Here is a 12,134-nt window from a genome sequence, read left to right as displayed (position 1 = left end):
GTTATTTCCTTATGTAATTTAAGTAAGTGGGCCTCTCAAGTCACCTCTTCTACCCCCACGCTAGCTAAGAATTAGTGCAGACATGTCATAGTTCAATGTGTGACACACAGAGGAAAAATTCATGCAGGAGACATGGCAGATTGCCAATACAGGTGCTAGTCTTCTGACAATGCAAAGCCTTGACAGCATTAACCTTGCATGCAAAATCCCATTCAAAGGAAACAGAAAGAGATTTTAAAGTAATGAAAATAATATGAAGGGTAGATGGGTGGAGATGTTACATGAGAGAAACATGAATTCATAAAAAACCTGAAAGAACAAATTACATTATGGATCTACTCACTTCTTACCATGCTTGCAAATCTTTCAGTGAAGACCAAATAACCCATCGGTTAAATATCTCACATACTTCCCAGCAGAGCAGTTACAGTATTAGGATGTGTTCCTATAAGTTGTTCCTTGCATACAGGTCCCTGTGCCTAGAATATGGAGCTCCATTGACATCCATTGTGTTCTAGGTAGACACAGAAATCTGACCTTGTGGAACAGATTACAGGATCAGGACATTAATGTGAAATCAAAGTGGTACCACTAATGCAGCATCAGGTTCAAAATCACAACCCAGTACAACATCAATAGAAGTGGCTCATACAATGTATGAGCCCTAACAGTTTATTTGCCATCATATTGGATCCAAGGAAGATGCATATGGTACATAAGGTGTTTATAGCCTCACAAGAGGTGGGGACAAGAAGGCATCGCTTGGAATCTGAATTAAGTTTAGGATATGATCTGGACTCAAGACCAAATGAGGAACAGTATTTGAATCTGATTGCACCAAAATCATATGATCTGATCTTGCAAAAATAATGAGTCCACAAAATAACAGAAATCTCATGATTATGTGAGATTTCAGCTGTTTGGTGTTTTCTATTTGTTTATTTCATTTTCTTTCTCTTTTCAAACTGTAATTATTTTGGTTTCTGTCACCCTTCTAGCTTTTACCCTTTTCACAGATGAATTCTGATTCTGGTCTCCCTGATTGTAACCTTACGTCCATACCACTTTTGTACTGTCAGTTTTCAGTACATTATTGAATTCCTGTCAGTTTCCTTTAACTAGAGTTACTCATTTCCTGCAGTAACTAGACAAAACTAAACAAGTTAAGAATGGAATGGCAATTTTAACTCTGAGTTTCCTTACCTTTGCCAGCTGAAATTTGATCTGTGACATTTAGCTAAAATATTTAAGAATGGCAATAATCAATTCTTCTCTCTGAATTAGCTAAGATGAATAAACATTGATTGCAGCAGGTGGTTGCTATATAGAGCTAGATCACATAACTCCAGCGGTCACTGTGCAAAACAAGGTTTTGTTTGTACAGTTGGTACAAAATTAGAAGTTGTATTAAGGACACAAAGGACTTGAGATACCAGCCTATTTCATATTTTTCTTAATGAGCTTCACACTGTGAATCTTGTATGTTAGATTTTGTTTTAATGGCTTGTACCAATATTTTTTCAGTTATCATGGTGCTGGAGCTTATTCTGCCTTTGGCAATTATTATTATAGCCACCACTGGACTAAGCAATTCAGGTAGGTGACAAGCCTAGAAGTCCGCGGATTTATAAACAATAGGCCAAATACAGCAGGGTGGGATTTTCAAAAGCATTCAGGGTTGGTCTAGCTCTGCTCTCACTGAAGTCAATGATAAACTCCCATCGACTTTCAATGGGAGCAGAGTTAGGTCAAGGGTCATTCGTAGATCCTATTCAAGCAGAAGTAAAAGTGAGTATCACCTGAGCAGGAGCTGCAGAATTTGACCCAATGCAGTCAAATATGGGAGAGGATGAAGTAAAATATGGGATAAGATAGAATGTACATATCAGAGTTTAGTCTGGGCACTGTCCCAACTGCTGGAGTCCCATGAGAAGCAAGTGATATCTCTTGCACTACCAGGTAATCTATTCTGTTGGACCTAAACGCTCCCTTCCCTGGAGACTCACAACCGCATTAATGATGTAGGAATGGCATGGGGAGCAAGAGACAGGAAAAGGAAGGAAGAGAAAGAAGAATATTTCCCCCTTCCTGTATTTGCATTCTTTGTATTTAAACAAGATTTTTAAGAGGCATTCTGACAATTAAAAATCTTTGCAATGATATCGTCAGAATGGTCACTCAACCACATTAAAAAATACCACATATTGGTGATTCAAACTCAGTCCAACAGCAGCATTAAACAATCATAAATGATAACAAATGATCTCATCCAATACATCAAAGGAACAGAAAACCTCCTTTCCATCCCCCACTACCTCTAGTTATGGCTCCTTCGATATGGACACCCTCATCTCACAAACTTCATGTAACAGAGAAGTCTGTGTTTTGTAGTCCTTTATGTTTTCCCATCAAAAGCAAAAGAGGCCAAACTGAAATGAAAAAAGAACCTTGCTGATTAGGACTGAAAAGCTACCAAATCTTAAAAGGCTCAATAGAATTAGGCACATCCATCTCAACCCAAACACTGCATTCCCAGGATTCAAGCAGGAAATGGAATTCTGTCCTTTTTGAGAGATGGATTGAGCTCCTTCTCTAACCAAACCCCATTATATACAAAATTCATGAGATCCATTTCTAAAATCTCCAAGCAGTACAAAGCTCAATAAAAAGGAAAAGAAATGTATTGGTCTTACAAAAGGAAAACATATTGGCCATTCTTGGGACAGATCAATCTCTGAGATACATCCAGCACTCTCTTGCTTTCTAAATCACCACATGCTGAAACTTTATAGATTTGTTCCTAAATTTTTTTCACTGGTCAAGGAATATGTTAAAAACTCTTCCTCAGTGGAGCATTATTTGTAAAATTCTAATATTAGGGGTCTGTGGAAGACCTTCTATGAGTCCTTAATGTGAGAATAAAGTTTCTGGAATCTATCTGTTTATTTCAGAAGTTGAATTCAATATCCTTCTTCTTTTCTGAGAAGCCTTTACCTCACTGTAGTCAATGGTTATTTTACCATTGACTTTAGTGGAACCGGGATTTAAACCATAATACAGTGAGAAAGTGTTTCATCATGCATGTCTAGAACAAACTGACAATAACCTCTTCCCCCTGCCCCATATGATTCCATGTAATGTGTAATTTAGTCCCGCAAATATTTTAGTGAAGTTAGCAATTTGAACAAAAAATTTCAGCTATGACCTGAATAGATACCAATATGAGTGGGAAACAATTTATAGGTCATAGTCTGAAGGAAGAACATAGGCCTTACAGCACATTCTATTACTTGAGTAATATCAAAGGAGTCCCTGAGATTTATATGAGAATAAATACTCTCTCTCTCGGTTAAAAATATACATCAGGTTAAGATGTATTACATAGTAAAATATATGATCAAATTCACTGCTTTTGAAAACATAAACTAAACTGAGAGAGAGAAGACTTATTCAATACAGATTTTTTAAAATAATAGACTGAAAATCCCCACAGACCTTTATTAAAATGTAGATTGGACACTGCTAAATACAATTCTGGAGAAACCAGAAAAGTGTCCAAACCATTGTGTAGTTCATTTAAATTCTTTTTCTTCTGCTTTTATTTCTAGGGTTGAAATATCTCTAGTGATCTGAGTTCTAATGACCATGATCCTCTTTCATAAGGAAGATTGTCTGTTCTGTTGTATTAGTGAAGTGTAACTACCAAAATGCAAATTAAGTTTTCTCTTCAGAGCTCTGAAAATCAAGCCACTTAGGTGCCTAACTTTAAGCACCAACATATAAAATGTCCTAGAGTTTTATATCTCCTTTATTTTTCAAAGAGAAGTCAGTACATATTTTTAATTATTTTCTTCTGGGCAACTTTCATACCCAGACACACATTGCCACAAATCATATTGGGCATCATAGAGAAAATCTTTTTAATTCCCTTAGGTTTTCCTATTTACTTAATTAAATCTCACCTCCCATGGATAACTGGCAGAAATGTCTGGTTTAGAATTGGCCATTTTGCCAAATTCTTACATTTTCCATTTAACACAAATTTCAATACACAAATGTTGATACAAACAACGTTAAAGCCATTTTAAAGTGTAGCTATGTTTATATGTAGTTTTTCTTCTTTCAACAGCCGTGCTGCTGCAAGTACTTTTTCACTAGAAATATCAGAGGTGAACTTTAAAACAATAAATGGATCAGATGATTCCAAATATGAAAAAATAGAGCACAAGGGCAGGCAAATTCACCTCTGTGGACTGCACTGTGGTTCTCTTATCTGGGCGTTGAATCTCTTGCCAGCACTTCACTCATTCCTTCTAAGGAACTGCCATTCATCAATAAGTGTGGAATGAAAGCAGGATGTGACACAATGATCCTCAGGGTGGCTCTGAGGTGAATTTATCTTCATTTTTGTAAAGGGCCTTGGATTTTCATCAAGTATTTCCAGATGCTCTATTCAAATAAATTATATCAATCAAATAGGATGTTGTGAGAGGCTGGGCACAGCTGGCCAATCTAATGTCATTGGACAGGGAACCATATTCAACAATTACAGCTAATAAACTACAAAAAGCAAAGGATCCCAGCAATAAAAGGGTGAGCAACAAAGGAACGTCTGAACAATTCCAGCTAATCAAAGATATGACCTCAGTTCACAATGCAAAAGAAAAACTTCATAAATAACTCCATAGGCAAAATGTGCTGACTCACTGTGGGATAAGTCTTATTACTGTTCATCTGAATATTTTCCCCTCTACAGCTATTATGGGCCTGGTCCAAAGCCCAGTGAAGTCAATAGGAATCTTTCCATTGATCTCAATGGGCTTCGGAGCAGGTCCTAAACCAGCTATAATTTAATCTAGTGTCATGTTTGATTTTAGAGGCTAGTTTTAGTCTGTCAAATGCTTTAATTTCAAGAAGCACCCACATGGCACAGAAAGAACAGGCTTCTCTGGGTGCTGTTAGCACTCTGATACATCTTGGTGATCTTTTCAGAAATGAATTTCCTATGCCTTCCGGCTAAGGCTAGCACAATCCAGAGGGCTCTTTTTCTCAGTACAAGTTTGCTCACTGAAGTCTTGGTTTTCTACTCACCATTTTTTAAGCCTTTCTCAGTGTTCCCTATTGCCCAGTTTATTCAGATGTGACACTGATGATAGAAGTCGTCAGGGAAGCAGTAGATCTTTGTATGCTTTTGGACCAATAGTCAGTTATTTGTAAAAGTAAAGGGTAGTTTCACCTGCTTCCTACACAGGCAGGTATGGTTTAAGCACAGCACTAGAAAATTTCAGGAAAGTTTTTATATTAAAAAGACTAACTGTGAAAGCACAAAGAAAATAAAAAACTAAGAAGCCGACCTTTCCCTTTCACCTTTCCATACAACTGTCTCTAAGCTTTAGCACTGAAAGAAAAAAACAACATTTTTTTTCTTTTTAAGCCAGGGATTTATCTGTAAAAGTCCTCTGACTTTAATATCATAAAACAGCAAAAAAGCCTCAGTTCACATTTTAAGTGGGAAAGCTAAAAAAATCAAATATGGTTTTGCAAAGTATAGCAGGTTAGTCTGCGTGTAATGAGGTCACACTTTCAATGTCACTTCTCATTTGGTGGACTGTTTCACTTCTTGAGTCCTCCGCTTCTCAAAGGACCCTATACTGCAAACATGTATGCACGAGTGGCCCTATTTGCCTTTTTAAGTGGAAAAAAGTTATTAGTGATCTATTTATAAATTATGTATGATCCCTTTTGGATTATAGAGAGGAGAATGTTATAGCTACCTTGGAGATTTAATGCCCAGTTCCCATTAATTTTCATGGGAACTGGACATCCAAAACATCCAATCTCACCCACATACAAGGTAAAGCAGAGATGCCAAAATGCTCTCTGTTCAAACTGACTAATATAGAAATTAACAGATCCAAGTAACCACACATAATCACCGTCTGGACTGGAGAACCAGAAAAACTGTAGGAGATGTTAATTGTACTGTCATGTTCTATGTTCCCACAGAGAGTGAACTGTGTGTTTTCCATGATAAATAGAATTTGTAATTCATCATGCACAGATTGAAAACTGATTTTAGTAGCTGAACTATGATTGGTGTAGAGATGAATTATTATTAATAACAAAATAATAACAATATAAAATATCTTAATTAATCTCTCCTTCTTTCCACCTTCCCCCTTCCTCTCCACGGAGAATTCAGATACTTATGCAAAGTACAGGATTATCTAATGGGCTGGATTTATGTTATTGCCCCTTTTTTCCAGTGGAGGAGAAATCAATGATCCTGAGTATTGGTACACCCTATGTGTAACTTGCTCTATTTACAAAAAGAAAAGGAGTACTTGTGGCACCTTAGAGACTAACCAATTTATTTGAGCATAAGCTTTCGTGAGCTACAGCTCACTTCATTGGATGCATACTGTGATGAAGTGAGCTGTAGCTCACGAAAGCTTATGCTCAAATAAATTGGTTAGTCTCTAAGGTGCCACAAGTACTCCTTTTCTTTTTGCGAATACAGACTAACACGGCTGTTACTCTGAAACTTGCTCTATTTACACATCTATACCTGCCCAGCAATGAGATGACCCAACAGCACACAGAACAATTCTTTCTTCCAGAATCTGAACCCAATATCAGTGTCCACTTCCCAGAGAACCACTCTGCCTCATGAGTTTACTCTAATCAGGAACCAAAGCAGAGAACAAATTATATTGCACCTCTCACAGTTCCCTATCTCCACAAGCTGCCTCTACACCAAACTTTGTATAACCCAAAACTAACGACAACACAGCATGTCTTTCCAAGAGTCAAAACTTGCCTGTATGCTAAGAAAAAGAATTTGGAAGACAATGAGTAACAGCATTACCTGGTGACACCTGCCATAACAACGTATTTAAATTTTACCCACTCTTCATTGTGCTATCACTTTAAATGAATATTGTTTTAAAATATTGCCTGTTTTCATAGTGTTGAGATCAATAAATATCTATTATAGCTTTTGAAATATAAATTAAAGCATACTGGATATTGAAGGGATAGTGTCAAAATAAATGTGTCGTGTTATTTGAAATGTGTTTTCTTAGCCATGTCTCTAATAAAGCCATAGGAAATAATTGTGCCAATATACAATGACATTTGCCTGGTTTGGGGTTTTGTTACAAGTTTAAACATCAAACTAGGTTTGCTCATATTCACAAATCTTATGTGCAAAACCAGTGATATTAATATCTGTGACCTAGGGCCCAGGACAGGGATGATGGCGCTGACCCAGCAAAGCACTTAAGTGGTGCAGAACTTTAAGCACTTGAGCAGTCCCGTTGGCTTTTTAAAAAGAATTAAACAAGAGAGGTTTTTGTAAAAGAAAGATTAAGGAGTATAGTTTCGTATTAATGTAGCATTATTATTTGCCTAGCTCCCATTGATGCTAATGGGAAATGCATGCTTCAATCAATGCACACAAATCTGAGTATATCCCAAAATGTGGTGGGTGATAGCTGACTGGACTATTGTGTTTACTACAAACAGAAAATGGATTTGAGCTCTACAATTCTGCTGGCATTGTTTTTATGAACCTCTTTAACGCAAATCAATTATAACAACACTTTTGCTTCTATAAAATGCTTTCATCTGAGAGTCTCCAAATGCCCATCAAGTGTAAACACACTGTCAAATAATGGGAAACAGATATGAACAGCTGAATGATTTGCCCAAGATTTCCTGTCTACAGCAGAGCCAAGAACAGACCACAGGTCTCCTGGTGCCCACTTCTGTGCTTTAATGTTTCCTCTGGAATTAGTTAAACCCATGCTTTATAGACTTTGCAAACATGTTTGAAATTAGAGTCTGATTCAAAATACATCAAAGTCAATGGAAATCTTCAGGTTATAAATTGTCATAAACTGTTGATTTATAGCTATGAATGCTGCCTGTATGCACTTCATTACCAGGTATGATTGTGAGCATACTGCTGATCTTTTGTTTCTCTTTTATAATGGACTAATTATATTTGTTTTATATTTTCATCTTTTTATAATTCTGAGCAGTTTTCCTGTGATGTGTTATGGATCCTAGGTCTATTCTGCTTTAAAGAGAGAAAATAAAGAGACATTGAGCTGCAGTATTATTCAATCCAAATCAAATGATGACAAAGATTTTCTTAATTTAACTTAAAATTAATATGTTCATGAGTTTAGATTGAAAAAGTAAATCATTTTAGACTTATGAGATCTGCTGAATGCAAAAATTAACCTACTTAGATGTACTCCAGATATTCCATGGGTTAAAAGTTCTTTCCTATAATCACTGACATTTGGAGTAAGTAACAGGTGACTTCTTGGGCTAGGTCAGACATATCTGTTTCAACAACCATGTGTATCAATATTTATTCAATTCCCATTTACTGTATTTTCAATTGATAAAATATTAATAATATAAGATTTGGGGTTCTACCATCAGTAATTTGGAGCAATTACCTACCGCAACAAACATACATAGATACTTTTGTACGTGCAAATGCCCAATATGCAAATATAATTGCATGCAGACTTTGGGCATCAACTTTCTGAAAATCAGACTCTTTCACTTAAAGTTTTCCTCCAGTTCTGAAATGAAAGAAAGTTTGGTCTCATGTTCTAAACAGAGGCTGGGAATCACAGCTCTTGGTTTCCATCTTGTTGTGCCACTGACTTGCTGCATTCCCTCTGCCAACTTATTTCACTTCTCTCTGCCTCAGTACACCCATGTGTAGAAAAGATGTGATTTTTTTTCACTGAAAAACAACCCCATATCATAAGGAACATTGTGCAAACAGCTTTCAGACAGAAACAATCCATAACCAAAGTTATACAGACTGGAGTTGAGAGGCAGACCCTCAGATGATGCAAGTTGCATAGCTCCATTGGCTGCAATATAAACATTAATGAGGAGTATAACATCAGAAAGAGAAGAAAGCTGGACCTTTTACATAACACCTGCCAATAACCATGGGAGACTGCCCTTTTACATCCTATAGTTTAAAAGGCATTATTCAACCTCTCTACAAAGACATACAGAAAATTAAAATTATTGTCCCAACATAATTCACAGTAGAGATGAATAGATAATGGATTAAATATTGTTCAACAGCAAATAAAATATTCACAATTAATAATTCACCCAGATCTGATGCACAGATGTTTCTCCAAGGCTCCACTGTCCACATGGTCATTTGTCTCTGCCCCAATGAGAACCCCAAGCCTCTAATAATTCTCCTTTCTCCCTTTATTTCTTTTATGTCTTGATCTAATGTTTCCTGATAGCTTTCTTCTTGCTGTTGATGAATTTGGGTTGAAACACATCTAACCTGCTAGGGAAGCAGATACAACAAATGCTGCATGTTTCTTTTGTTGTTTTTTTCTTTCTCTCCAGTTAGTATGCCAGCTATAGTCTAATGAATCATGGCAATGATTTAGTCTTCTAAAATGTGTTGATTTTCCTTGTGTGAAAAAATGCCCTTCTTCATTTCACCTTTTCATCCTATTGATAGCTCTGCATGGAAAAAAACCGACAGGTAAATTAAATTGGAGAGATCATTCTAACCTGATTTTGACAGTAACTACAATCCTAAAGACAGTTTCCGACTCTGCATGATTGAAAGTGAACTGTGAATTCACAGACAGACTAACTACCTTATCATCATGAGACATACTTGGGATTTGGTGTGGAAGGGACAGATGTCAAAGCCTGCACGTGTTGTTTACATTTGCAGTGGACTGTTATGTCCCTTTACTTGATTGTCTTCTGTGACTTTTACTTTTAGTGTCTCATATTTGTATAACTCTGATGTCTATACTGGAACATGGTGGGCAGTACCCTGTTTTCACCTTAGCCAGATCCAGCTTTAGTGTTCATCTCATATTTTGACATTTGTCAGTGTTTCTAGAACAAAATCCTGTCCTAGCCCTGAAACTTCCTCACACATGAACCATATCTCTCTAACCTAAACACAGCTTCCACACTGCCATTTGTCATTGTAATTTATTCTGCATATATATTACTCTTTGTGAAACATAGTACTGTCTGAGTTCAAAGATTTATGCCTATTTATACCTAATGTCCTAGTTTTTCCAATATTCTCTTTTATCCCCCCTTGCAAATGTGATAAATGCATTTTTTCAGCTCTATAAAGCATCACATAAACCTCCCCTAACCTGGCACTACTCACCTTCCTCCCTGTTTCATGTAAAAGTGAAAAGGTGAAAGCCCTAACCATAATAAACCCTTGAGTCTTTCAACTGCAAACAAAAATAATAAAGCTAAATAGAACTGGTATACTGTCTCGTTATACAACATGGCACAGGGAGATCTGAAGCACTAGATAGTGCTTTCTCACATTACATCAAGTTAAGTCGAACTGCATTTATAAGTAAAAGTCTTTGGTTTTGTTCTGATATGGAATGAAGACAAATTTTGAAATTGTGGAATTTCCCACAAAATGGAAATTCCAGTTCCCACACAGCTCTATATCAGTGGTTCTCAAAGCTGGTCCGCCGCTTGTTCAGGAAAAGCCCCTGGCCCGCCGGACCGGTTTGTTTATCTGCCGCATGCGCAGGTTCGGCCAATCATGGCTCCCACTGGCCGTGGTTCGCCACTCCAGGCCAATGGGGGCTGCGGGCCAAGGGACATGCTGGCCGCTTTTCCCGCAGCCCCCATTGGCCTGGAGCGGTGAACCACGGCCAGTGGGAGCCGCGATCGGCCAAACCTGCAGACGCAGCAGGTAAACAAACCAGTCCAGCATGCCAGGGGCTTTCCCTGAACGAGCAACAGACTGGCTTTGAGAACCACTGTTCTATATAACACAATATAACTAAACTTATAACCCAAAATGGGAAACATCCCCCACATAATAGCAGATGCAGAAGAAACACCATCTCACTACTCCAAATAGAACAACAAACAGCAACACCCAAATAAGAGGCGTCAGCTATTTCAAGGTGTAATTGCAATATAACGTTGACCTCCACACAACTGTAATTACAGTCTATCAACTTGAGTATTATCAACCACCAATTTCAAGGCGGGGGTGGGGGTAAGGAAGTAGGTAAAAATGGTTGTACATAGCATAGCAAGCATACACTGCATTCAAGCATGAAGTGAGGTGATTGATAGACACCTGGCATGCCTGAGAGCATTTATCATGGGCTCTTAGGACAGATTTGAAATGAAAAGAGTGAAATTACAGAGGCTTATGAAAGTCCCTGGATGTATGTGCCTTTCTTTCTTCATGCAGAATTTCCAACATAAAGGTGGATTGAGAAAATAAAAATACAGTGTAAAATCATGTGTTAATTGTATAATAGTTATGAATCTGCTCCCCGTAGCCCATTGTCTTCCCACTGGCCAGAACCAGCTGTGACTCCTGAGTTGGGCCTCTAGCTGGGGTCTCCATTCTCCAAGCAAGTGGTTGGGGGTCCCAAGTACCCTCGCCGGTCCTCTGTAACAACAAACTCCCTCTCCCATCACCTCGTTAAACCCATAGCACTTAGGGAAACTGAGTCCCACCCCCTCTGCATGCAAACCATTGGAAAACCAAGAAAATCTCCCATAGGAAACAAGGAAAAACAATAAAGCATGGATAAAGCTAATTGGACCCTTGCTTGGCAAGAGGATCTCATTTCAGAATAGGCCAGCATTCCACAAGTCCTTTCTCTAACTCCTCTAAATCCATCTTACGTTGGCAATGCACTCGTGCTCATCTGAAATTAGCACACTGCCATTTTAACATATGGACATATGCATTAACATGCAAAAAAAAACAAAACAAGCAAATGTGAGCACATCAAGGTCTCAGCACTGGGAACCAAGGTTCCAGCAAACAATATCCAGGGACAGCTTTGGAACATACAGGTCTGAAGGGAAAGAACATCTCCCATTCCTTCTTACAGCTGGAAAGGCTATAAACATCCAACTCTTGATGCTATAGACACAGAAGATGAATTTTCAGTGAAGCAGGGGGGAGCATATTAAATATCTGTTCATGAGCAGCTCGCTGTGGAAAAACAACCTGTTGGTTTGGGGAAAGTAAAGATATGGAAAACAGAATGAGCTTCTAGCTCATTTCTGGAGAATACCAGCTACACCATGAAAGGAGGTAT

Source organism: Chelonia mydas, chromosome 12 (genome assembly GCF_015237465.2).
Source record: "Chelonia mydas isolate rCheMyd1 chromosome 12, rCheMyd1.pri.v2, whole genome shotgun sequence".
NCBI lineage: Eukaryota > Metazoa > Chordata > Testudines > Cheloniidae > Chelonia > Chelonia mydas.
The sequence above is the reverse complement of the archived record's forward strand: the minus strand, read 5'-3'. Positions refer to the sequence as shown.